Consider the following 6,423-nt stretch of genomic DNA (forward strand, 5'->3'; position numbering starts at 1 on the left):
CTTGTGTGCTTAAATGTGACTTGGTCAAGTACTAGCCAGTGCTGTGTTTCCTTAGTTTGTTATGTTGTTATTGACCCAAAATGTTTGAGGACATTATTATTAGGTACCGGTACTGTACACAATGACCAACAGTGGTTGTGTCCCAATGTACCGCTCGTCGTTGTAAGGATGGTAGGACCAAGATGCAGCGTGGGGTAGGTTAATCATTTTCATTAATGATAACCAGCAACAAAACAATAAAGAGTAAACAAAATGAACGTGCAGCTTTGTAGGGCTCAAAAGCAACAATACAAAAACAAGATCCCACAAACAACATGTGGGAAAAGGCTGCCTAAATATGATCCCCAATCAGAGACAATGATAGACAGCTGCCTCTGATTGGGAAACATACCAGGCCAACATAGAAATACAAAAAACTAGAGTACGCACCCTAGTCACACCCTGACCTAACCAAAATAGAGAATAAAAAGGCTCTCTAAGGTCAGGGCGTGACACCCAAATGATAAGAAATATAACTGTGCTGACTTTTTTGTGGTGTGTGTGTGTGTGTGTGTGTGTGTGTGTGTGTGTGTGTGTGTGTGTGTGTGTGTGTGTGTGTGTGTGTGTGTGTGTGTGTGTATGGTTTTACTATCCTTGTGTGGACCAGAAGTCCTCACAAGGACAGAAAAACAAGGAAAAAGGCTATTTTTGGTTGAGGGTTAGGATTACGAGTTAGATTTAGGTTTAGGGGTTAGGATTAAGATTAGGGTTAGTGGTTAGGAAAAACATATTTTGAATGGGAATAAATGTTTTGGTCCAGGATAGTAACACAACATTTTGTCTGTGTTGTTTGTCATTAGTTTACTCCAATTAGAGGAGGGGAAGTAGGGTTAGTGGAAAATAATAAAGATTCAGACTGTTTAATAGTCACATGCACAGGGTTGCAGGTGTGATTGCAGGGTACAGTGAACATCTTAGGCTTCGAGCTCCAACATGCAGGACTAGTGAAATAAAATGATGAAAAATGGTAATAAAACAATAGAAATAGAACTAGCACTATATAGATAATAACTCTGGCAGTGATGAATAATGACCATTGGGGTGGAGGCAGAGTAAAGACTGTAGAGGGGGTGGGGTGGAATGACCATAAGGGGAGCAGCAGCATGATCATTGAGTGGAAAATATATTTACAAAATATATATATATAAAAACTGAGCAAAAAAAGAAACGGCCTCTCACTGTCAACTGTGTTTATCTTCAGCAAACTTAACATGTGTAAATATTTGTATGAAGATAACAAGATTCAACAACTGAGACATAAACTGAACAAGTTCCACAGATATGTGACGAACAGAAAGGGAATAATGTGACCCTGAACAAAAGGGGGGTGTCAAAATCAAAAGTAACAGTCAGTATCTGATGTGGCCACCAGCTGCATTAACTACTGCAGTGCATCTCCTCCACATGGACTGCACCAGATTGGCCAGATATTGCTGTGAGATGTTACCTCACTCTTCCACCAAGGCACCTGCAAGTTCCTAGACATTTCTGGGGGGAATGGCCCTAGCCCTCACCCTCCGATCCAACAGGTCCCAACGTGCTCATTGGGATTGAGATCCGGGCTCATCGCTGGCCATGGCAGAACACTGACATTCCTGTCTTGCAGGAAATCACACAAGAAAGAGCAGTATGGCTGGTGGCATTGTCATGCTGGAGGGTCATGTCAGGATGAGCCTGCAGGAAGGGTACCACATGAGGGAGGAGGATGTCTTCCCTGAAACGTGCAGCGTTGAGATTGCCTGCAATGACAACAAGCTCAGTCCAATGATTCAGTGACACACCGCCCCAGACCATGACGGACCCTCCACCTCCAAATCGATCCCGCTCCAGAGTACAGGCCTCGGTGTAAAGCTCAGTCCTTCGACGATGAACGCGAATCCGACCATCACCCCTGGTGATACAAAAACGCGACTCGTCAGTGATGAGCTCTTTTTGCCAGTCCTGTTTGGTCCAGAGACGGTGGGTTTGTGCCCATAGGCGACGTTGTTGCCGGTGATGTCTGGTGAGGACCTGCCTTACAACAGGCCTACAAGCCCTCAGTCCAGCCTCTCTCAGCCTATTGCGGACAGTCTGAGCACTGATGGAGGGATTGTGCATTCCTGGTGTAACTCGGGCAGTTGTTGCCATCCTTTACCTGTCCCACAGTTGTGATGTTCGGTTGTACCGATCCTGTGTAGGTGTTGTTACACATGGTCTGCCACTGCGAGGATGATCAGCTGTCCGTCCTGTCTTCCTGTAGCGCTGTCTTAGGCGTCTCACAATAAGGACATTGCAATTTATTGCCCTGGCCACCTCTGCAGTCCTCATGCCTCCTTGCAGCATGCCTAAGGCACGTTCACGCAGATGAGCAGGAACCCTGGGCATCTTTATTTTGGTGTTTTTTAGAGTCAGTAGAAAGGCCTCTTTAGTGTCCTAAGTTTTCATAACTGTGACCTTAATTGCTTATAGTATGTAAGCTGTTAGTGTCTTAACGACCGTTCCGCAGGTGCATGTTCATTAATTGTTTATGGTTCATTGAACAAGCATGGGAAACAGTGTTTAAACCCTTTACAATGAAGATCTGTGAAGTTATTAGCATTTTTACAAATTATCTTTGGAAGACAGGGTCCTGAAAAAGGGACTTTTCTTTTTTTGCTGAGTTTATATGACATATATGATGTATACTGTATATATATATATTTATATATATGATATATCCTGTATATATATATATTAATATATATTAAATATAATTGTCACACCCTGGCCTTTGTTATATTGATTTTCTTTATTAGTTTAGTTAGCTCAGGGTGTGACATGGGGGATGTTTGTGTGTTTTGTCTAGTTTAGGGTGTGTGTATTGTTTAGGGGGTTTTGTAGAATGTATGGGGTTGTGTTCAGTGTAGGTGTTTAGGAAAGTCTATGGTTGCCTTGGTTTGGTTCTCAATCAGAGACAGCTGTTTATTGTTGTCTCTGATTGGGAGCCATATTTAAGGCAGCCATAGGCTTTAGGTGTTTGTGGGTAATTGTCTATGTTGAACGTTAGTAGCTTGTGTGTGCACTTTCGTTTATAGCTTCACGGTCGTTTATTGTTTTGTAAGAGTGTTTCGTGTTTCGTCATCTATTAAAAGATGTACTTTTCACACGCTGCGTTTTGGTCCTCTCTTCCACGTCAAGACGATCGTGACAATAATGTATATATATTTATATTTGATATATATTGTATATATTTACAAAAATTATAAATAGGGAATTGGAAATGATTCAGACAGTTACATTGATGGAAGCCACAATCTATCTGCAATATTGAAGCTGAGCTACCCCCTTAAAAAAGTGTGTGAGTGTGAGTCACTTGCTGTTTATCCTCACAGCTTGGTGATAGCAGCTATCCTTCAACCTGGTGGTCAGTCTTTAGGCTGCTGTACAGCTTGACGGACCGTAAAGGATGGAACATTTATCCTCCTATATTTGGGGTTCTGAGACTAAAACAGCTTCAGAACAATCGATATAGAAATATGTGTTTACAGTACTACAGATCTGTTCAATAAGTTATTGTTGTTGTTGATGATGATTTTATTGTATCCATTAGGAAATAGATTTTGCATCTTGTCAGTTTAAATAGACAGACATGCAACACATGACACACATTACATACATAGTGATATAGACTTACAGACAGACAGTATTCACATAGACAACCATATAGCACAATACAACACAACACAATATGAGCCTGGTTCATTTTCAGTAATGAGGCCCTGTACCCCATTTACAGTTTCTACTTCAATGTATCAGGTGGAGTTATTCACCAGCTATAGAGTGAGTTGTTGTTTATGTTTCTAAGACTGCAGGGTGGGAGATGCAACAATGTCCTTGAGAACAGCAGGAAGTGTGTTGGTGGTCTTTCTCTGGTCTGTAGCAGGTATGGTCTCATTCTTATCTTTTAGTTCTCTGTTTATCAATCTATAGACATTTCTAAAAGGATAAGAATCATAATGATATTCTGGTGTGTTCTGTTAAGAGTCTCCACTTCACTTTAAATAGTTATCTTTCACACCTCACTGAGTGATGCTTTTCTACGGTTTCCATTCACACTCAGCAACTATGGCAACAAAGTGTGGACAAACCCTACTTTCAGTGTGAGTCAATTGGCCTTGGCTTAATTCTGATACCATTGTGTTGTGTGACTGTGTGTTTCAGTGGTACTGGGTCAGGATGGCTGGAGTGTTACATACACCAATCAGAGTATCTGTACCTTGAAGGGGTCAACAGTGAACATATCTCGTACACATGAAACTGTCACAACAACCTTCTGGTTCAAAAATGATGATGCTGTTGGTCCTGTAAGTTTGAGTGATGACCCAGACTACAAAGGACGTGTCACATACCGTAAGGATAAAGAGAATGATCACACCCTGTCAATCACAGACCTGAGAGAGAGTGACTCAGCTACATACAAATTCAGATTTACAGATCAGACTGGAAAATGGAGATATACTGGCAATCCTGGATTGACTCTGTCTGTCACAGGTACATTCAATATAGTTAAACTGTTGAATTCCATTTAGTTCAGGATAAATGTCTTGGTTTGTATTTATGTCTGTATAACATAGGATTTCTTCCATCTTTGTATTAGAGTGATAAGTCAGTGATAAAGGGATATACAGTGATATTGTTTTTTCTCCAGGTCTTCAGGTGAAGGTGACTGGTGGACATCAGGATAAGACACTGACCTGTATCACCACCTGTACTCTGACTGACAACCCCACCTACATCTGGTACAAGAACGGACAACATCTAGATGAGAGCACCTCCCCCCAGTACAAAGACCCAGTCTCCAGTATCTATGAAGATGGCTACTCCTGTGCTGTAAAAGGCCATGAGGATCTCCGCTCTCCTGCAGTGTGTGAGTGGGAATCTAATATGGAATCTAATACAGAATTTATACAGAATGTTTGTACTACGTCATTTTGATCTCACTCTGTAATTTGATAGGGCTTGGCTTTTATGAAAATAACTGAAAATACTGTATAATGTACTCATGTGATTCCATTATGTTTTAGGTGGCCAGGGTCAGTGCTGCAACAGAGTGACTTACACCAAGAGGACAATCTGTGCCTTGAAGGGGTCAACAGTGGACATATCCTGTACTTATGGCAGTGGTTATGATACTGTCACATCATCACTCTGGTTTAGCACTAATCAGAGTGACAGCTGGAGTAATAAATTGATCCCTGAGGACCTAACCACAGACCCAGGGTATGCAGGTCGTGTGGAGTATGCTGGAGAGAAGGAGAGAGGTCGCTCCACCCTGAGAATCACAGATCTGAGAGAGGAGGACTCTGCTGAGTACAAGTTCATATTCAACACAGAAACCTCAGGATGGGGATACAGTTTCCCTGGAACAACTCTGACTGTCACAGGTAACACAGGATCATGTTTATACATACATTTCTATTTGATGTTTAATTATATATTTTTTATCCATAATACACTATTGGTTTAATTATGTTATTGTCAATGACTCTGTATTCAGACCTGCAGGTGAAGGTGACTCCTGCCACAGAGGCAGGGAAGAGGACACTGACCTGTAGCACCACCTGTACTCTGACTGACAACCCCACCTACATCTGGTACAAGAACGGACACAAAGTAAAGGAGGACACTTCCAGCCTGTACTCAGACTCCTTTAGTGATGCAGACAGTTACTCCTGTGTTGTAAAAGGCCATGAGAATCTCCACTCTCCTGCAGTGTGTAAGTGTGGACTTTTACATACAACATTTGTTTCAGGTTGTCAGACAATCATTATTTAATTTGCTGTGAATGTGACGTCCACTTCTGCTTTAGTTGCGTATGCTTTGCCACGCAGTGTTGAACGAGCTTCAAGATATATAATCAAATTCATGAAAATGCAGTCAATGGATGAATTTACTTCTACCAGATACCTTTCATTATGTTTTTGCACTTGTACACCATTGCACTACTTTTTGAGCACTGAAGACCCATGAAAAAAAAAACGACCAAAGTTTAAAAACTACAAAGCTGAGGGGATAGTCACTTCCTGGTTACTTTCACAGCATTTGATTTAAACATTGTTGATTTTTTTTCCATTTATATTTGGAGGTGGGGTGCCCCGATTGGCGTCACTCGTTAGTCAGTATGTGTTACAACTGTGCTGGCATGTGGAGTTTTATTTTGTTTGCCTCTTCTTGGGCAAATCTTGTGGGAGCGCTCATGTCTTTTTGGTTCCAGTTGTTGTTGATAGTCAATTTTCAATGGACACCCCCATGAGTGTCTTTCAGAACCCACTGGTCTCATTTTTGTCTTTGTCAGTGACTCTTTTATTAATTCCCACTTTTGTTTTGGTTACATGTTAGGTTTTCTTGCTGGGGAACGTAACAGCA

Source organism: Salvelinus namaycush, chromosome 2 (assembly GCF_016432855.1).
Source record: "Salvelinus namaycush isolate Seneca chromosome 2, SaNama_1.0, whole genome shotgun sequence".
Lineage (NCBI taxonomy): Eukaryota > Metazoa > Chordata > Actinopteri > Salmoniformes > Salmonidae > Salvelinus > Salvelinus namaycush.